Below are 22,101 nucleotides of genomic sequence, written 5' to 3'. Positions count from 1 at the left end.
AACACTTTCTTTACTTGAGTTCCAGGATAACACATTCTCCTGTTTTTCTCCAACCTCTCTGGCTGCTCCTTCTAAGTCTCCTTTGTTGATTCCTCCTCATCTTCCCGGTCTCTAAGTGTTGGGGGGTGCTCTGGAGCTGAGTCCTCAGCCTTCTTCTCTACACTTGCTCTCATTAATCTTACCGAATCTCAAGGCTTTAACACTACCTGTACCCTGCTACACCAACAATTTCCAAATGTACATTTCTAGTTTAGACCTCTCCCTTTAACTCCAGACTCATGTATATCTGGCTGCTTATTCTGAATTTATGTTTATTGTCTGCTAAGTATCTCAAAGCTAATATTTTCAAAATCACATTATTAAGCACCCCCTTTTCTATTCCCCCAGCCCAAACTGCTCCCCTTCCCACAATTTTCCCCATAGTAAATGGAATATTACTGTTCTAATTGCTCAGACCAAAAACCCCAGGTATCCCTGGACTCTTCTTTTTTTCTGATACCCCACATCCAATCTGTCAGAAAGTCCTAGTGCTCTATCTTTAACATATAACCAGAATCTAACTACTTCCTCCCACCCCCACTGCCCCCACACTGAGCCAAGCCACCTCGTGTCTGTCCTGAGTAGTAGCTCTCATCTTTCAGGTGGTCTCTGCATTTCTTCCCTTCCCCCAAGGCCTTCGGTTCTGCACACAGCAGGCACCGTGAGTGTTTGGCCTAGTGCTTAAGTTTGTGGCACTCTGCTTTGGCAGCCCACGTTCAGTTCCTGAGCGCAGACCTATACCACCACTCATTGGCAGCCATGCTGTGGCAGTGACACACATACAAAATAGAGGAAGATTGGAACAGACGTTAGCTCAGGGCAAATCTTGCTCAGAAAAAATAAAAAGTGAGTTTTCAGACTTAATAGTCAGGGGCCGGCCCAGTGGCCAAGTGGTTAAGTTTGCATGCTCTGCTTTGGTGGTCCAGGGTTCGCCAGTTCAGATCCTGGGCAAGGACCTAGCACTGCTCATCAAGCCATGCTGGGGCAGTGTTCCACACAGAAGTAGGAGTACCTACAACTAGGATATATAACTATGCAGTGGGGGCTTTGGGGAAGGAAAAAAAATAAAAGGAAGATTGGCAACAGATGTTAGCTCAGGGCCAGTCTTCCAAAAAACAAAAAGAGGCTTAACAGTCAGAACTGGATATATTTGGTAAAATAAAAGTATATTAAAAATAATAATAAAAAAATAAATAAAAATACAGACCCCCACCTATCACTCCTCTGCTCAAAACCATTCAAAGCTTTTTCAGTTTGCTCAGAGCAGAACCCTCAGTCTTTCCAATTTCCTAAAAGACCCTACAGGACCCCTTTCCCCCTCACTCCACTCCCCTTCACCTCCCTGCCCAGGCAGGTATGATCTCACCTCAGGGCCTTGGATTTATCATTTCCTCTGCTTGAAACGCTCTTCCCATAGATGTCTGCATGACTCCTGCTTTCACATCCTCCAGCCTTTGTTCAATGGTTACCTCCTTGGTGAGGCCTTCCCCATTACTCTGTCTAAAATCCAACTTATCTCCCATTCCCTATTAGTTTTCTTTCCTTTATTTTCCTCCATACCATTTATCTGACAGCTACACATTTTACTTATTTATTTATTTTGTCTGTCTCCCCCTCACTAGAATGTAAGTTCCATGAAGATAGCAATTTTTGTTTTATTCACTGCTGTATCCTCAATTCCTAGTGCAAATACCTCATAATAGAAGGCACTCAATAGATATTTGTTTAATGAACAAAAAATATTACTGTAAATACCCATTCTTGGCAATGGTGTGGGGAAAGAGGCAATCTCCCAGATTTTGGGAGGTGAGCATAATTTGGTGCATTATTTTTAGAGGCTTTGTGCCCTCCAGTGAGCCATGGCTCAGGCAGTCACAGCAAATGCATTTGCACCTGGACCTGCTCAGCTTCAATCATTTTCGTTGGCTGCAGTAGGTTGCACTGGCTCCTGCAGGCTGTGGAATTTTCCACGCCAGCCCACAGGTTCTTCTCATTTTGATCTTCCCTTGCATGAGCCTCTCCTCATGTAGCCACAGCAAGAATAATCAAAATTCTCCTCCAGGTAGCATGTTCTGAGTACTTCTCAGCCACTGTATACACTCTTTCTTCTGCTTTTTCTCCCTTCTCCCAGCCTGGACAATGCCAACTCTTTCTTCTAGATTTAGTTCAAGCGTCAAAGCTTCCTGGAAGCCTTCACTAGACACCTGGCAGTGACTCTTCTCTGGGTCTCCGTACCATTTTGTGTAGAGTTTAATGACAACTCTAGTAGGTACCACGTTGCATTGAGTGTCTGGTACTCATAATGTCCTCCTTGTTATCTCCACGTCTCTGGAGCAATGCTGGCACTACATTTTCAGTTGCATGAACAAATAAATCATTGAAAGATTTTCCCATGATTCTGTTCACTCTCACCTTTGTTCCAAGTAAAATGCTTAAAAGTTGGTCATATGACATTAAAATGACACATCTTCCTGGTTACAGCCAGGAACACAGAACCTCCAAACGCTGCTCCAGAGTAGAACACTCTCCCTAGAAAGGACCTAGGGACAATTTCTGTACAGATACGACCTCCAGAATTGTTTCTCGGGAGGGTAAGCTGAGCAGCAGCAATGGTTCTTGCCCCAAATTTGCTGACATCCTTTAAACGGAGAAGTCTAGACTATAATTTTTTTCATCTTTAGGAATGGTGATAGAATATATTTCTTGGTTTATTTGCATAATTTTTTATACAAAAAGTTAAGGTTTTGGAATAAAATGGTCAACTAGGGCCTACTTGGTGGTTCTCTTTCTTCAAGCATCCAAAGAGAAACACGATTTTCATTCGTTTCCTTCCCTAAATCTCAGATCGGATCAATGAGGCATGAAGCTAGCTTGTGTCCCATGTTTTGAGCGCACTGATCTACAGTGCCGGAATCAAGTAACTCCACACCCTAAGAAGTGGCTCTAACCCAGGATGACACAATGTGTATTTGTCAAATTGCCAATTTAAAAAAGAAAGAAACTGTTTAAAGGCTCTTTGTTACATAATAATGTTTTATTCAGAAGGAGAGGAAAAGTTGGACTGATACAAAAGGCAATTCTTTCCATTTTCCACTTTATCCCACAACCAAATCAGTTGTTTGCTTTTGTGTTGCTAGTGGCCCCTCCGGCTTTGTGCAATGGGACTTGTCCTGAGCGCCCATTCAGCTGAGGGGCACACACCTCTCCAGAGCAGCTGGAGAGAGTGACAGGGTGGAAGGAGCCTAGCAATGAGTGGGGATTATTCTTAAATGTAGTTTGTCCCTATTTTGTTCAAGAACACAAGATTTTTTAAAGATGTAGATAAACAAGAGAGCCATTTCTGACCACGAGAGAATTGGGAGTAGGAGGGAACACTTTACTCTCTGGACTCAGATTTTAAAAGTCGAGAGCAGAACACAGTGCTTGATGGCTGAGGTAAATGTTCTTGACCTTTGTATTCAGGCTGATGACTGGAACACATTGGAAAAACAAGAGTAAACCTTATGACTTGGACCAAGCTTGTTTTTAACATTCTTTTCTGTCTTACTAATAACTAGGACCTAGCCCCATATTGAAATACTGTGGAACAGAAACTAAAGAACTTTGTAATTTAACTAATAGCTTTAAATGAGACCCGAATATTTCACTATGCAGTCTGAATTTGACAATCAAGTTCTTTTACCTCTTCAGCTTTGAATAAAATATTTTTAGATCTAAAATTTTTAGACCTATAATGCAAGTAATAAGTATAAATGCTCTGATCAAGCAAAACTGCATTTTTCTATCATAATCATGAATAAATTGAAGGATTTTTCTAGGCTAGGGTTTTAAAGGAGCATCAACAAACCAGCAAAAAGGTACTTGAGTGTAGGTTTTTAATATAAAATGATGAGACGAGGTAATTTACATTATAATTTTAATATTTGAGTGGGTAATAAAATACTTCATAAAAATTGATTTTCTAGCATGAGGTTTCGAGAAGCATACATCTTACAGTGCATATCTATTGTTTTTGTGGGCCTGGTGCCCCTCTCTCCCCTTTTCCTGGTAATACTCCTCTCTCCTTTCCGGGAGACTCCCTCCCACCATGGGAACTGCCGGTTATGATACCCAGTCCTCCAGCCTCCAGGCCAATCTTGTTCTATTGTTCCAAGTGTTTGAACATTCACGTGACCCAAAATATCAGCCACCCCTGATATTTTTCTACATGAAATACCCATAAGCTGGAGAATGTACACCCAGCGCTCCCTGGGGCTCTGCTCCTTGTAGTAAAACAGACTTGTTTGCTGTTGGACAGATTAAAGACAAGTGAGAGAGACAGGTTTGAGACTTGGGTCTCTGGTTCTGATCTCTGAGGTCCCCAGAAATGCAATTCTTCCTTTAGGGCTCTTGAGCCACCTCAGTATTGTTTCAGAAAATCCACAGTATTGTTCCAAAAAATCCATCATCCTTCCACCCCAATCCAGTTCAAATTATTTTGGTATTTGCAACCAAAGAGTTTTGACTCAAGAACACCAATTTGAGCATATATCGTACTAATATTTAATGATACTTACTGGAAGAAAATTTATTGGAGAGAACTATAAAAATTGGCATAGCTAGTTTACTGTACTCTATTATGTAATGTATTGTATTTTGCCAGAAGCATTTAAAACAATTTGCCTTTAACTTGGCCTCCTTTGTTAATCTCTATTACAAAGTTTATATTAATTAGGAGTGACAGCAAATTGATCGCTTATGAAATTAGGGACTTTTCCTTAGTCTGAAATTTTATTTCATTTTCTATTTTCAGAACACTTTTAAAGCACTATTGATGTTTAAGAGATAAACTTGCATTATGCCTAAATCATGCACCACATCTATTTATGCACATGCAGATGATACTGCAAATATTCATATCCTTTCAGCTTATATCAACTAGTATTCAGGAAGCCTGGATTCTAGCCTTTGATTTTTGTTAACTAATTCTAGAGTTGGGTATATTGCTTAACTTCTCCGGGTCACAGGGAAACAAAGATGTTGGAATAGATGGGGTGTATTTCAGCTTCAAAATCCTATTATTCCACAACTAGAAAAAGAAGTTAGTTTTGTTAGAAAAAACATTTTGCTGATTTCACAAAAAAACCTAACACTGCTTTTTCTCTTTCCTTTGGCATGTTTACCAAAACCATTTTGTGAAACTGTGATTGGGGGCAAAAAAAACCCACCTGACAAGTGAATGCAAACTATGTTGGCCTTGGAAAAAGTCCTGTTGTCTAAAGGACTCTAAATACATCGGCCTAGATGATGAACTCATAGGTGGCCAAAAAAAAACCACACCCCTTAAAAGTTTTGCTTGTATGATTTCAGAACCGTAAAAGTATATTTTTTTAAAATACCAGATCTTTTCAACTGCCTCAGTGAAAGAGAATTTTTGAGCTTACAATTAAAATGTCAACTGTAAAAACTGATAAGTTGCATACTCAAGGTAATTTTAAATAAAATTATTAGATATTTTTCTTAAAAATTCACTAATGTACTAAATGCACATTATTAAAAGAAATGCTACACACTTTTAGATTTTAAAGTACAGCACTTTGACAATTTTGTCAAATACTGATTTTTGAAATGTTAAATACTCCCAAATTTCCATTTTTGTTTTGCCCCTAAAGGCAAGAGTTGCAGAATGAAGAATACCCGCCCAGTGCTCCAGTTTTGGCACCACCGTCTCACAGCTGTGTGACTGCTGTATATTAGGCAATTTTGGTTACAAGATATAGAAATTCAAACATGTGACCTCAGGGAATAGGGTGTTGGGGTTTGGTTCTTGTTCGTTTGGTTTGTGAACAATACACATGTAAATCAGAAAAACCGAAATCTCAGCCGTGATACCAGGTTTCCCAGCAATAACGGGAAAGTGGAACAACCAAGCCTCCCAGGAGGAGAGGAATGCAAATCGAGTTGGGCTTTCTGCAACAGACTTTGAAGGATGTTCAGAACCCAGGGCATCAGTAGGAGTTTGTGGATCTTTCCTCCAGAGCAGGAGTTCTCATCCTGCTGGGACATCCCAACCAGCTAGGGAGTGTTTTAAAAATACAGAGTTTGAGGCCCCACTGGCAAAGGCTCTGGTCCAGTACATCTGGGGATGTGCCTGGATCACTTTGTTTTCAAAAAGCTCCCAGCTAGATTGTGAAAGCCCTTCTCTAACTGTTGCCTGATTTTGCTATTCTCTTCGTGTCTGACTCGTGATCAGCCCGCTACCAGGGGGCTCCCTCAGCTTCTATTGTAGGTGTCCTTTCTTTACCACAGGCTCGCTGCCTCACCTACTTCAAGCCTTAACTCAAATGCCACCTTGATTTACTTATTTATTGTATTTATCGCCTGTCCCATCCACCAGAATGCAAGATCCATGAGGTAGAATTCTTGTGTAATTTGTCCATCCTGTTTCCCCAGCACCTAAAATAGAGGAGATGCTTCATAAGTATTTGTTGAATGAATGGGTGAATGGATGTTTCCTGCTTAGTCATTGGCCGACACTAACTCCTTCTCACCGCCATCTGTCAGAGCCCTTCTTGCCCATGGCCACCCTCTGTGCTTCCATTTGGATTCAGCTTCTCCAGTTGCTTGTCTGATTGGACCAGCTTTTCTGGATTGAGTTTTTTTCCCAGGTCATTTTCGAATGGGTATGACTTGGTCATTTATAGATCAGATGCCTTCCCAGGGATAATCAGAAGTGATCCAGGGATTACACAGCACTAAAGAGTACTGCCTGGGGCCACCCTTCAACAAGAGCTATGGGTGGGGCAGTTTCTCCAAGAAGCAGATTCTGGTGCAGAGCAAGCGTTCAGCAAATTACCTAGCCCTGCCAAGTTTCAGTACAGTGGCATTAACAACACCTGTCTGTCTTTTACTAGACTTATGGTAGAGATCGTTTCGTAATGTACATAAATGTCAAATCACTATGTTGTACACCCGAAACTAACATAATATTGTATGTCAGCCATATTTCAATAAAAAAAGAAAGAACAATACCTGTCTGTCTTACCTCAGTGAGTTCTTCAGAAGTTCCTGTGAGCGATGTATGAGAAACATATGCACATAAAAGGTGTTTTCAACATCAACTTATAAAAATAAAACAAGATGAGTGTGAGAAGTTATATCATTTTGGATAAATACGTGCCTTTTAATAAGAAACCTAAGGGAAGTTGTAGGGGAGAAATTAGGATTTAGGCACTTGTTGCTTAAAGTGCCTTTGGGATCCACCCCCACCCTGCCACCCCTGCACACTCCCGAATGTTTTCTAAATGTCTTTCTCATTTCATGTTGATTTCTATTGGGCAGGGGCTCCTGGTACATAATTTCCAAAGTGATATATATATTTTTTTTTTTTCATGCATTTTTGGTGAAGGAAGATTGGCCCTGAGCTAACATCTGTTGCCAATCTTCATCCATTTTTTTTCCTTCTCCCCAAAGCTCCAGCACGTAGTTGTATACCCTAGTTGTAAGTCATTCTAGCTCCTCTATGTGGGATGCTGCCACAGCATGGCTGGATGAGTGGTGTGTAGGTCTGTGCCCAGGATCCGAACTGGAGATGTAAACCCTGGGCCACCGAACCTGAGCACGTGACCTTAACCACTCAGGCACAGGCCGACCCCTCAAAGTGATGTTTAAGATGAATAAATTCAGAGATCTGCACTTAGTCTCTGAAAACAAATTGTACAAATACAGGTTGGAGGAGATATTGTTTTATAGCTGTATATGTGTTAAAGACTTAAAAAAGGTGTGGGGGTATTTTTCTTTGATTTTATTTGTGAAAAACATGGTATTTATGAACAGTGTGAGTTGGCAGAAAAATATTAATGTGATATCAAGATGAATTTTCATAAAGGATGCAGAAAATTGTACTTCTCTATTCCTCTCTTTATACCTGGACTGTTGGACTCATTTCTAGCTGCTACATTTTAAGAGGTACAAGGGTATGTTTAGGGGCTGGCCAAGTGGTTAAGTTTGCATGCTCTGCTTTGGCAGCCCAGGGTGCACTGGTTTGGATCCTGAGTGCAGACCTACACACTGCTCATCAAGCCATGCTGTGGTGGCATCCCACACAGAAGAACTAGAATGACCTACAACTAGCATATACAATTATGTACTGGGGCTTTGGGGAGGAGAAAAAAAGAAAAAGAAGGATGAGGGTATGTTTAGGTGAAAGTGGATGGAGGAGAGGCATGGGGCATGCGAGGGAAGGGGGTATGAGGAGGCACATGCTCTGGTTGCTAACTTGAAATGTTTACAAGGCTATGTATGGAAGAGGAACTGGCTAATCTGCACTCAATACAGTTAGTACTAGATTCAGATTCACTGGGCACTTCAATACACACTGTATTAAGGTTTATAATAATGACTTAAGGTACTACTAGTATTATTTTCCCCTTTTAGAGTTGAGCAAACTCTGACTTGGAGCTGTTTTGTTCTTGTCCAAGGTCAGACAGCTAGGAGTTATAGAACTGGGATTTGCCACACCACTTTGGAGTTTAAATCCAGTGGTGTTTTCTACCAATACCATAGCTACCTACCAAATTTATAGGGAGGCACATTTCAGTTCAACGTGGGGACTAGAAGGACTGTTCAAGGATCAATACCATTGTGAGGTTACAAGAAGGTCCCCGTCCTTCAGAGTTCAAGCATTTGCTGGACAGCTGCTTTGCCAGGATCTGGTAGTTCCCAAAGTTTACACATAATAAAGAAGGATATGCTTACCTTAAACACAAAATATTAAAAATGAAGGTTAATTCTAGAGCCAAAGGAACTCCAGAGGTGAGGCCTAGTGAATTTAAGTGGCTGAGCCATTTACATTCGTTCATGCTGGAAAACACGGCACCCAAACTTCGTTCTCTGCTTTTACAGTCCGATGTTTTCTCTGTAGCAGCAGTTACGCTTATCTAATAACTGGTTAAACAGTGTGGAACTAGAGGGTTTGGAAAGAGGAAGGGCAGGGATGTTTGGTGAATTACTATAATGGATTGTTTGGCATGCTCTTGCTTTATTAAAACAAGCAAAGAATGTGAGTGGTGGGAGGAGAGGGTTTAAAGCGATAAACAGAGAATGCCACCTAGAAAAGGAAGAACGGAATACTGTGGAATGCTAAGCAAGGCAGGGAGTGTGGACTGTACCGTATTTCCCTCTTGCTGAGTATGTGCTCAATATCTATCTGTTGGAATGAATAATGACATCAACACTTCAGCAAGTATTTAAAGAGAAACTTCTTAGTGCTGAGCACTGTGCTATGACTGGGAGCCAAAAATGAACTAGACAAAAATATCTATCCTTTTAAGGAACTCACCGTCTAGTAAGAAAAGACCACCAAGCAAAGCAATGGGAAAACAGAAAGGATTATCATAAAAACTAAGGATTATCACAGAGAACAGATAAAAGGTTCTATGAAAGCAGAAAGGAAAGATAATTCAATTCAGCCTTAAGCCTGTAGGGTGAGGATGTGGGTGTGGTGGAAGGAGGGGATGTCAGGGAAGATTCCAAAGAGGAAATGAAGCATTATCTTTATTATCTTGAAGGGTAGTAGGAGTTCATCTGGTTAAATGAGGGATGGATTTCAGATGGGGGGAAATATACAAAGGCACAGTACAGAGCCTGTTGAATCTGAGTGTGACGTTGCGGAAGTTAGAGCTGGAGATGATGAGCTCTAGGGATCAGATCATAAACGGCCTTGTATCCCATGGTAATTGGCTAGAGTCTGGTTGTCCAGGTGGAGAGCCTCTGAAGGATTTTAAAGAGGGAGGCTCTGTGTTTGGGGAGCATTCTCTGGCAGTCACATGGAACAGAAGCAGAAGTGAAATGAGAAAGGCTTGACCAAAAGAGTGGCAGAGAGGTTGAAGCAGCAGAGACAGATTATTAGTTACAGAATTAAGAGAAAGAATTCATCCGTGGAATTTTAAATCAGAGAGAACTTCAGCAGAGAGAAATTTGGTTGCCTAGTTGTTGGAATGGCAAGATTTTATTAATGGAATTAGGTGATACCGAAGCCAGTGGTGGAGTGAGTAATATGGAAGGCTCGGGATTAGGACCACATGGCTGCCCTGAGCTTGTGTGTATTAACTGATGACTCTTTTGAACCGAATTCAGGAAATGACATAAAAATGATTTGCGCAATAAAATAAGAACGAGGACTCTGAAGTCAGTACATCTGGAGAAAAATAACTAGGGTTGGTGAAGATGGGGAAGTAGCCATTATCAGAGGACCATTTGTGGATACATTTTGGACTGTCCCATGGAAAGCTCTCCGAAGAAAAACAAATACCCTGAATCCAGCCCTTCCTCGCTACAACCCGTTCCCCTCCAGCTGCCTTCATTCTTCAGCCACACCACAGACTTGGGGGAGAGCAATCTCCAGTCATCTCCTGACACTGGGTACTTGGGGGCAAAGGAATCCCAACGAACCGAGGATGACAATTAGAATTTTGAAAATCTTGGAGACCATATATTTCAGGATGAGGACAGAGAGGACAAACGACTCGCAAGACGTCGAGTAACGGGGTCCTTCCTGACTCTAGGTCCAGTGCTCCTCCCACGACCCGGCACTGCCTGCGGGTTTGGGAGGTCGGAGCTCTGCGCGCGGGGAGGCTCGCAGGGTCTGCGGGGGCGTGGGCGGCCCCCTCCTCGCCCAGCCCCCACGCCCCAGCCCCGGGGGACTCTCCGCCCCGCCCCCTTCCCGGCCGGGCGGGGTCGCTGCGCCGCCGCACCCCGGGCGCGCGCGGGGCGGCGCGGACGCGGGTCGGGCCGCGGGTGGCGGGAGGTCGCCGGGCCGCCCGCGCCGCCGTCCCTCGCCTGACGCACGGAGGGGCCAGGACGCGATTTGAGCGAGTGACTGGAGCCGCCGCCGCCCGGGCCCGCTCCGCCCCCAGCCCGCCTTCCTCCCGCCTCACCCTCCTCTCCGCCCGCGCCTTCCCGGGTCCCCGCGTCCTCCCGGAGCCGCCGGCCGCCAGCGCCCGCGCCAGCACCAGCCAGGTGAGTGCGGCCGCCGCGCGGCCCGGGCGACCCGGGCGGGAGGAGCGCGCAGGCCCCGCGGCGGGCGGCGAGGGCGGGCGGAGGCGGCGGCGGGCCCGGCTTTCTTCGCCGGCGCGGGCCGCGGCGCGGCGGGGCCGCGCGGCTGAGGGAGGGGCGCCCCCGCGCCGCCGCCGCCACCGCCACCGCCACCGCCACCGCAGACAAAGCGCCGGAGGTGGGAGCCCGCGGGCCGCCCCTGCCTCCGCGCCGCCTGCCGGGGTGGCCGCGGCCCGCGCCTCCGGTCCCGGGCGTCCTTGTTCCTTTCTGGGTGAAAGGGACCCGCGTGGTGCAACAGGTTCGGGCGTTAATCCTTATTTTCCGGCGGGTCTCGTCCTCGCGGCGTGCGGGGACCAGATGTGGCTCCCGGCCCGGGACGAGTCCCTGCGTCCAGCGCCCGCGGCTGGTCCTTTGTGTGGCCGGGGACCAGCCCTGCCCGGTGGGTGGGGGACGCCGGGTCGAGGCCCCCGGGCTGCGCCGAGGCTCCTGGCCGCCTCCCTCGCGGCGTGAGGCTTGGCTTTCCGAGGGCCTGCAGGATGTTAACATCCCTCCAGCCTTTGGAGGAGTCACAAAGGGAAGGGAGAAAGGGCTGGGCAAGGATCTCTGGTTATGTATTTATTTTTTCTATGTTAGGTAGACTTATATTAGAAAAGAGCCACGCACAGTCTGGCCAGCTCTTGAGGGTGCGGATGGGATTTCTCCCTGAGAGGCACGATTTGGACTTGCTGCTGGTGTGACAGCCCCCGTGGTTCTGTTGGTGCTTTGACATCTTTCTTACACAGACATCACCCGAGAAGTTGGAGGTGCTGTTGAGGGAGTAAGTTGATAGCAGCTGTTTGACAGGTCACCTCTTTCTTCACATTTTGGCTGTGCCCAGTACACCCACCGTGCATCCTAGCATAGGTTGGCAAACCCTCAAATTAAAATTGCCACTCAAAATACCCCCATATTGGAAAATATTAGTCCATATGGTTTTCTTTGGCTTGATAAACCTTATTTTCTTAGATGTGAGAAACTTTTTTTCCCTCCCCTCACAAGGAAGAACACATAATAAAGAACAGTTTATCTTTGTTTACATACCTTGGGTCATGCTGTTACCTAGCTGGTTTCATTGGTATGCTATTTTAGTATAACAATACTAAATGGAAGGAAAATATCTTCCTTTTGCTTTGAGCAATAAAATGCTTCTTTGTTCTAGAACCAGGAAGCTTTTATACATAATACTTTGGACGAAAGTTGGTGACTGTCTTTACCCCATGACCAAATACATGAGAAAGCCCTGAAAGGACTCAGAAAGCATTACACAACTCTATAGATTGTTTTTCTATCTCAAATTCCAGGAAATCATTTTGCTGCATATTTATTCAGACAATCCACACTAAATTTAACCTTCAAAATTGGGCCTACTCTATAAATTCCCCAACATTAAGGAATGAATTGGTTGTATTTAAAGAGTTTACCAAGCATTTTCACCCCTGTGAATAATAATTGGATGGAATAATTGATGGATGAGATTAGAAGCTGATGGTGGACCTGGAGATCTGGTAGCAGAATGCAGAACGTGGAAAGTGGTGGAGGTTGCAAAGTTCCCATCTGCATGGATTTTAGTTGGTTGACCAGCATATCTGAAAACTAAATCACTAATTACAAAAGCAGATAATATTACATTTTGACCTGTTTTTTTCGGGTACTCTGTAACGACTCCTTGAAACTCTTTCTACTCCCTAAGAACAAACTTAGTATTAATAAGGACTTCTCTTTTGAAGAAATAAAATTATACCAAATTAATCTGACCTGTAGAAGGTTTCTCTGGCATAATTAGTAGTTTTACTTTGTTAAAAATACCATTCATCTGTGTAACATCTAACTTCAGAGAGCTTTCATAGCTATTACAAGCAACAGGAACAACCTCTTGACAAAAGTAGGATATTTAATAATGAAAAGTAGCCAAAACTTAGATTTCTATAATAGTTTTCTTTTATTGAGATATCTCATATACCATAGAATTCACTCTTTTAAAGTGTACAATTCAGTGGTTTTAGTATATTCACAAGCTAGTGCAGACATCATCACTAATTCAAGAACATTTTTGTCATCCTGAAAAGAAATCCCATACCCGTTAGCTGTCACTCCCATTCCCCCTCCCCAGCACTTGACAGCCCCTGATCTTTTTGTCTGTGGATTTGCCTGTTCTGGACATTTCGTATAAACGAAATCATACAGTATGTGGCTCTCTGTGTCTTTCACTTAGTATAATATTTTCAGGGTTCATCCATATTATGCATGTATCAGTACTTCATTTCTTTTTATGGCTGGATAATATTCCATTGTATGGCTGTGCCACATTTTGTTTATCCATTCGTCAGTTGGACCTTTGGCTTATTTCCACTTTTTGGCTGTTGAGTAATGCTGCTATGAACGCTCATTTACAAGTTTTTGCGTGGACATGTGTTTTCAGTTCTCTGGGTGTATACTGAGATGTGGAATTGCTGGGTCGTATGACGACTCTGTTTAACTTCTTGAGGAACTGCCAAGCTCTTCCATAGCTGCTGCACCATTTTACATTCCCACCAGCAAGTAGGAGAGTTCTCTTTTCTCCAGCATTTGTTAATATTGTCTTTTTGATGACAGCCATCCTAGTGGGTGTCAAGTGGCATCTCATTGTGGTTTTTATTTACATTTCCCTAATGGCTAATAAGGTTGAGCATTCTTATTGCCCATTTGTATATCTTCTTTGGAAAAATATCTATTTAATTTATAGTAGTTTCTGAGTTTATGTTTTTCAAATGTATCTTCTCATTTAGTCTTTGCAATAATCCTGCAAGATAAATTTATCCCTGTTTTACTGCTAGGAAACTAAGCTGCAAAGAGGTTAAATAATTTGCTCATTTTTTAACCTTACAGGAGTAAGAGTCAGAGTCTGAATGTAAACTCAGGTCTTCCGACTCTGTTTCCTGCATTCTTTCCAGTTCATGAGGCATACAGAAGTTAAATTGTGTTTTCCAATTTTCTTGGCTAATTATTGACAAAGTAGGGGAAAAATAAATACGTAAAACATTAAACCAGATAACAAAATAGCAAGCGTTGTGGCCACACTGCCTCATATTCACCAGATTTTGTTACGCTTTTTCAAATAAATTCTTTGTTTTCTCGTATCCTAATAACAATAATAATATCATTTCCATATTTCCTGTGGGGACACGGAGCAGTTAAACCCAGTAACAGCTTCTTAGTGGCGTAGCCAATCCTAAAACTCACTGTTCACTGAGATATTCTGCTTTCTAGTTCCCTTCTGCTTCCATGTTCTCTGCTTCCCCACTAATTTATTCCCTTTAACCTCAAAATAATTGAATAATTTAACATTTTTCATAAACATTAAAATTTTTCTGGATTAAACTTAACTTTCATTTTTGGACAGGGCAGTTTGCCAATTTCGTTTTGAAGTGCAGGATTACTAAGGTACTTATTTTGGGTTTTATGTACTTGTCTGTATCAGACATAGCATGGATGTAAAATTCTCAGCTCCTTGGTGGTAGGTAGAGGCCATATGCTGTTTGTTCATCTTTACGTGTCCATTGTCCAGCATAGAGCCTGACACTTAGCAACTATAACCTTTGTTGAATAAATGAATACAAAGACCTTTTTTTAATTGCAAGAATAAATAAAAATGACTTGGTACTCTTTTTAGAATAAAAACAGTACAAATTTCAGAAGAAATATATTTCTTATTCCTGGCATACAACCTAAAAAATAACAAATGATATAAAATAAGAACTTGACTTAAAACTCAACGCTATATTTTATGGAAGGAAGTAACTGTTGTTCCATCCTGGGTTTAAAAAAATAGGGTCTGAGTGCCCAGTGGCTGGCACAGGTGCTGGTTAGCTCGGTGCCTGCACATAGGAGTTGTGTCCTGAGTGCTTATTAAATGAATGCCCAATGAGTGAATAAAAGAAGTAGTTTTCACTATAACAAGTAGAGGAAATACAAGAAATGAATATTTAGGCCTTTTCATTTATATATTTTAATTGTCAAACATGATACATGTTAATTATAAAAATTCAATAATACATGGATATACAGAGAAAAAGCTGAAAATCTCCCTTTACTTCTTGTTGCCGCCCTTTCACTCCTAAGACTACTCCTGTCTCAGGTAAACTATTGTTAACAGTTTGGGGTTTATAGTTCCAAACCTATATCTTTGCATTTATGTGTAGGTATGTACAAATAGACATTTACATATCCAACTGTACCTACATACATATGTGTGTTTTCACAGTGTTTTTTTTTTCCACAAATGGGATCATACTACATACATTCCTTTGTTTTTCACTTAAATATATTAAGACTTTTGCATCTGTAGCCACAAAGGGTAAACATTATGTTTCCCTTTTAGTTTGCTGTGTTTGCCTGGTTTTGGTGTCAGGATTAAGCCAGCCTCTAAATGAATTGGGAAACTCTCCTTTTTTCCCCTGTGCTCTGGGAACAGCTTAAATGTCTGCCTTGTAAACATTTATTAGAAATCACCTGACAGCCTTGGGGGAGGAAAGATCTGAGACAATCTTTCTGATTTTTCCTGTTGTTATTATTCTATCAGTTTTCTGCCCTTATTTTCTATTACATTTTGGTGAAGGAATCCATCCACACACACACTTCCCTTCCCCCAGCTCTGATGAGTAAGTTAACAAAAGCAAGTGATTAAATGAATCAGTGGATGCAGGAGTATATGTGCTTTTCTGTGAGAGATCCAGGCTAAAGTTCTACACTTAATAGTTGTATAACTTTAGGCAAGTTACTTACCTTCTTCACACTTTGGTTTTCTGATCTGTAAAATAGTAATGATCCCTACCTCATTGAAGTCTTGAAAGTATTAAATATGAGCTAATATTTGAAAAAACCTCAGTAGTTGTATCTAGTAAAAATGAAATAACTTATAATGCTGAACTGTAACATGCTATACAAATGTGAATTTGTCACCATAGTTATTATAAATTGTTTTAGCCTAACTAACAAATTTAAGGAGAAAGGATGGTGGAGCTAGGGACGTTTCCACTAATAAGTAGAAAGGATCTATAAAAATTTCTGGGCCATTAGAATTTAATTTTGACGGACAGTCATTTCTACCTCTACACTTTTGAGGCAGAATAGTAGGGAAAAGTAGTGGAGTGAACACACCTGGATTAGTCCTGCATTATTGCCTTGTGACTTTGGACAAGTTAATTTCTCTTGGTAAAATGGGATAAATACACCTACTTTATAGGATAGCTGTGTGGAAAGAGAGTAGTGTAGTGCCTGGCATCTAATAGGTATTCAAATTGTAATTTTTTTATTTGCATGTAATGGGTGCCCAATAGAGACAAACGTGACGTGTTGGGTTCTGCTATTTTAAGGCTGCCTGGTGTAATGGAAAGAATGTTAGGCCCTAAGTCAGTTTTAGCCTGTGTGTTAGACTTACTAGCCATTGGCCTTGGACAAGTCACCTGCTCAGCTCCTTCTGTTTCCTAACTTATAAAAAGGAAGAGAATTAACACTTATTGAGATTCTATTTTTTTGTTTGTTTGTTTTTTGAGGAAGATTAGCCCTGAGCTAACTGCTGTCAATCCTCCTCTTTTTGCTGAGGAAGACTGGCCCTGAGCTAACATCCATGCCCATCTTCCTCTACTTTATATGTGGGACGCCTGTCACAGCATGGCTGGCCAAGTGGTGCCATGTCCACACCTGGGATCCGAACCGGTGAACCCCGGGCGGCCAAAGCGGAATGGGAATGTGCACACTTAACCACTGCGCCATCAGGCCGGCCCCAAGATTCTATTTTATATGCATTTACAAATCTTACCTCATTTAATTCTCTCAATAATCCCAGCAGATAGAGATGATTGTCATTTCCCATTTTAATAGATGAAGAAACAAAGGCACAGGAATTGGATTTTCTGAGGTCCGTTTGTGGACTCCCCCAGTCCTGCCCCTGTTCTTTCACTCATTACCACGATCCCCTCCTGGGGGTGACAGGGTGTGCCCTGTGTACAGGGAATGCTAAGTGTATAAAGAACTAAACCAGTGCAGGATGAGACTACTTATTTATTGATTTCCATTAATAAAATACAAATAGAGGATGGTTAATGTATCCTAATGCCTATGCTTAAAAGTAGTAATTTAAGTTTTTTAATACTTGTTTCTCATAATCGCTTTACCTAAATAATTTATTTGGCTTCATTGCATTTCCAGTTTGACCAGGTAAAGAAGAGAGGGCATAGGTAGTGGCCATAAAAGGGAAAGCCTGTTTGATAGTGGGATGTGTGCGTATGCGCACATGTGTGTATGTGTGGAAGAGTGGGGAAGTACAGTTCTTTGGCAGTTCGGCATTTACAGAAACTAGATTCTTGGAAAGATGTAGGGAAAATCTGCTTTATAATTCATTGTCTTCTAGCAGACTTGCAAAGTCATTTAAAAAATGAACCTGCCTTTGTCAGCTGGTTTGTAAAGAGATATTGATTATATTCTTGGAAGATAGTAATGTTGTCTTTCTTTTGGTGGGGGTTGCCAAAGCTTTTGCTGTGGGTTTCATTTTATTTGATCGGATTCAGTGATATTGATTTGGCATTTTTGCAAGCCTTGTGCTAGGGGTATGCAAAACAAAAAACGCTATTGGGACATCACAAATTAAATTGTGATTCAGTAATACTATAGAAGGTTTAGAAATTCTATCTATGAGGTGAGGCTTCAGTTACCATTTTTATTCTATTTAGTAAGAGTGGCAATTCCTATGTTTAGGTTAGACAATTTTTATCAGAGTAGGCTTGAATTGCACTGTGTAAATTCTCACTGATATTGAAGGCTGCTTTTTTGCAGAATGCAAAGCATCGTGAGCTGTATGTAAGAGTTAGAAAACATGCTTCTTGTCTTCAAAGAGTTTATTTATATTTAGTTAGGAAGGCAGTGCTGGAGGAAACCAAGGAAAAGGACACAGCGATTCTTGAAGCTCGTGCCTGCTCTTTGTAAAATAATTTTGCTGCATTGGGCTTTGTTAAGATACCATAGGTCTCTCCTGATGGATACTATCAGAAACAACCCAGCCCTTTGAAAACTGGTAGTTGTGTGTGTTGAATGTCTTATTCATTCTATAGTGTTCTCTTTGCTTTATAAAAATTACTGTTTGGTCTAAGTACCAAGAATAGTTCCTCTTCTGAGTACTTTTCTGTTTATCTCCTGTGTGTGGCCTGGGTTTTCGTTGTGTGATGGCTACTGGAAAGCCGGAGCCAGATTTGTTGCCTGCCCGGAGCAGGCATACAGGTATTATCTGCACATCTTTTAGCCTTTTTCTTGGCACCATTTTTGGTGTTTTCTTTGTTCTTTTGCTTTTATTTTTTAATTTATTAACTTTTTATAGTTCCTGTATTCTTGTAAGTCTCATTAATCCTTTTCAGAACAAAATAGGAGTATATAAAAATAAATATACATTAAATCCTTGGAGGAAAATATCAGGGCAAACAGATTAATATAGTAGAGACCAGATGTGGCAAACAGGTTTTATTTCATGGGCCAGCTTTGATTGATAACGGTGGCTGCGTGGAACTTGGCGTTAAGGAGTAGTTGGAGGCAGTGTGGATTTAGAGGGCAAGGCTGCTGTGATCATTGAGCAGTGTTGTTGTCATGGGTGTAGGAGTAGTGATGGCACGAGTGCCTGTATTTGCCATCCCTGTTATAGACAAAATATGTGGGATGCTGAATAGCACAATAGGTGGGTGGCTTTTTAAGTTTAGAGCTAGGTTTTGCTGGGAGAGAGGTGGATTTGGGGAACCAGCTGGTAACTTGTTGGGGTTGGCAGTCAGATTGGTTCAACTAGAATAAAGTGTCTGCAGTGCATTAAGGGGAAATGAGGTTGGTGGAAAAAGTGAGGAAGGGGGTATGGGAAGCCTTAAGAGATAGATGGAGGTTAGATTTTCTTTTTTATCTCCTAAAAGTCTCTCTGATTAATCCCCTATATTATTTCCGGTGCTTTGCCTTAGTTCAGGTCCTTGTCATCCTTTTCATTGTAAAAGTTAACTATTTTTTGAGTAGGTAATACATCCGTGTGTTTCAAAATGAAAAAGGTGAAGGAGGACACATTAAAAAGTCTTCCTTTTTATTCCTCTTCCTCAACTACTGAGTTCTCTCTGTCACCAAGTCTACCAGTGTCATCAGATCCTTATATATTCTTCCAGAAATATTTTATGTATGCATATGTACTTTCTCATCCATTTTACACAAATGCTATTTCTATATCTGTGCAGATACTGTTTCTTCCATACTATACATACTATGCCTAACCTTACGTTTTTCACTTCTTGGAGATTTTTTTTATATCAATACACAAGAGCTTTCTTACTTTTTTAAAAATAAGATTTTTGCTTTGGAATAATTTTAGATTTACAAGAAAGTTGCAGAAATAGTACAGAAAGTTTCCATGTACACCTCATTCAGTTTCCTCTAACGTTACTGTCTTCACTGTGGTGTATTTGTCAAAACTAAGAAACCGACATCAGACTTTAAACTCCAGACTTTATTTGGATATCACTGGTTTTTTTGTTATTGTCCTTTTTCTGTTTCATGATCCCATCCAGAATACCGCATTGCATTTGGTTGTCGTGTTTCCTTGGTCTCTTCTGACTCTCAGTCTTTTTTGTTTTTTATGACCTTGACAGTTTTGAGGAATATTGGTCAGATATTCTACAGAATCTTTCTCAACTTGCGTTTGTCTCATGTTTTCCTCATGATTAGAATGGGGCTGTGGGTTTTTGGAAATAATACAGTTGAGTTGCTCATCTCATCAAGTCGTGTGAGGGAGTACCTGATATTTACATGACATCACTGGTGATATCACCCTGGTCACTTGGTTAAGGTAGGGTTTACCAGATTTCTCCACCATAAAGTTACTATTTTTCCCTTTCTGTGCTTTGTTTTTGGAAGTGAGTCACTAGGTTCAGCCTACCCTCAAAGTGGGAGGGGGAATTAAAGGAGCTTTCTTTTTTTTTTTTTTTTAAAGATTTCACTTTTTCCTTTTTCTCCCCAAAGCCCCCTGGTACATAGTTGTACATTCTTCGTTGTGGGTCCTTCTAGCTGTGGCATGCGGGACGCCGCCTCAGCGTGGCTCGATGAGCAGTGCCATGTCCGCGCCCAGGATTCGAACCAACAAAACACTGGGCCGCCTGCAGCAGAGCGCGCGAACTCAACCACTCGGCCCCGGGGCCAGCCCCTAAAGGAGCTTTCTTTTTAAACGTGTAATATTCCTTTAGATGGGTGTCCCATGTATTTTGTTCAACTGTTCTCCTGTTGCTATCTGTTTAGATGGTGTAGTATATCGTGATGGTTCAGAGAACAGGTTCTGAAGCTACACTACCTGGGTTCAAATCCTGGCTCTGCCCTAGCTAAGTGATCTTGGACTACTTTTGCTTGGCGTCTTAGTTTCTCCGTCTGTACCATGGGGGTGTTAATAGCACCTACCTCATAGGATTGTTGGGAAGATTAAATGAGGAAATGTAAAGCGCTTAGAACAGTGTCTGGCACCGTACCAAGTGCTAGATAAGTGTTTGCTTTTATTGTTATTAATTTTTTGTCCTTACATTAATACTACAATGAATAACTTTGTATATGTTATTTCACACACACTGGTGGGGCAGGAGGGTATATTATAAGGTAAATTCCTGGAAATGGATACTTGCATTTATTATTTTGATAGATATTGCCAAATTTCCCTCCATAGAGATTGTACCATTTTGCATATCCACTAGGGATACATGAGAACATCTGTCATCTGTGTTCCTGTATCCGTGTTACCAAAGTATTTGATCTTTGCCAGTCAATTGGTGTGTATTTTTTTTTCTTTTGAGGAAGATTAGCCCTGAGCTAACATCTGCTGCCAATCCTCCTCTTTTTGCTGAGGATGACTGGCCCTGAGCTAACATCCGTGCCCATCTTCCCCTACTTTATTTGTGGGATGCCTACTGCAGCATGGCTTGCCAAGCGGTGCCATGTCTTCACCCAGGATGCGAACTGGCGAACCCTGGGCCGCCAAAGTGGAACGTGTGCACTTAACCGCTGTGCCACCGGGCTGGCCCCTGCTGTGTATTTTTTATTATGAATTAATTTGAGCGTCTTTTTGTTGAGCCATTTGAGTTTAGATTTTGAAGCTGCTTTTGTGAAGCAACTTATGCTTCATCAGCTGGGAAGTGATAAAAATGTTATTTGGGGTAAATAATTATAGTAACTAGATAAGGAATAGTTTGGACCTGGCAAAGACCAGAAGTAGTTGTTTGGTTGCAAGATGGACAATCTGACAAGTGACACTAAGTTTCTGGCCTCTCTTCCGGTGTAACAGCATGGTGTCTTGGTAATTGTTTTTTTAAAAGTTTGAAGAGGAATCATCCTACATTTGCAGCTAGCAATGAATGAAGCTGCAGGGGTGGAGGTTGGAAGGAAAGGATGCAGCTGCCTTAAAGTAAAACTGAAAGTTGATCTAACACATCTTTTATGATGTGCATGTTTGTTATGTTGCATAACAGGCGGAAATTAAAAGCAGTTCACATATATAATTGTAATTAACTTTAAGATCCAGTTTTAGGCGTTCTCTAGTATGTGTAATCATTGCCAGTTGGTAGTTTTTTTCTGATATCATGTATTATGTACTGTTTAACAGTTTATCATCATTAAACTGCCCCCCCCCCCCAAACTCCCCCAACTACACTGTAAAAAACAAAAGTTCTGAATCTTACTTTATATTGGCTGGATGGGGTTGGTAGTAGGGGTGATGGTGTTTTGCTGTTTACCCTAGTTCAAGAAGCCATGAGCTCACCCTAGCCACTCGTGAGGTACACACACCCTTCCCCCCAGACCTTCATAGTTCCTTTACCCCTCACATGCTGGAGGCTACAAGAACTCTGGGGCATGAGAACAGGTTGCTGGGGGTTGGAGGGCAGGAGGAGATACAAAATGACCACCATTTTCAAAGAAGGAAAGGGATACCAAACCAGGAGAAGGAAGTAGACCTGGAAA

The 22,101-nt window shown here is 41.8% G+C and overlaps 1 protein-coding gene across 3 annotated transcripts in view; it reads left to right on the top strand.

Annotated features, from left to right (window-relative positions):
* The first annotated feature begins 10,751 nt into the window (after positions 1-10,751).
* Positions 10,752-22,101, top strand: part of SESTD1 (SEC14 and spectrin domain containing 1) — a 114,931-nt gene continuing 103,581 nt past the window's right edge. Inside the window, exon 1 of one of the 3 annotated variants that reach the window (XM_023622126.2) lies at positions 10,752-11,037. The gene's annotated coding sequence lies outside the window, so the exon portion shown is untranslated. Of the gene's footprint in view, positions 11,038-11,173; positions 11,372-22,101 lie in introns of those variants that run through there. The other 2 variants (XM_023622128.2, XM_023622127.2) reach the window with 2 other exon arrangements.

This window comes from Equus caballus, chromosome 18 (genome assembly GCF_041296265.1).
Source record: "Equus caballus isolate H_3958 breed thoroughbred chromosome 18, TB-T2T, whole genome shotgun sequence".
In the NCBI taxonomy this organism is placed as follows: domain Eukaryota; kingdom Metazoa; phylum Chordata; class Mammalia; order Perissodactyla; family Equidae; genus Equus; species Equus caballus.
This window is presented reverse-complemented; position numbering and strand designations above follow the sequence as displayed.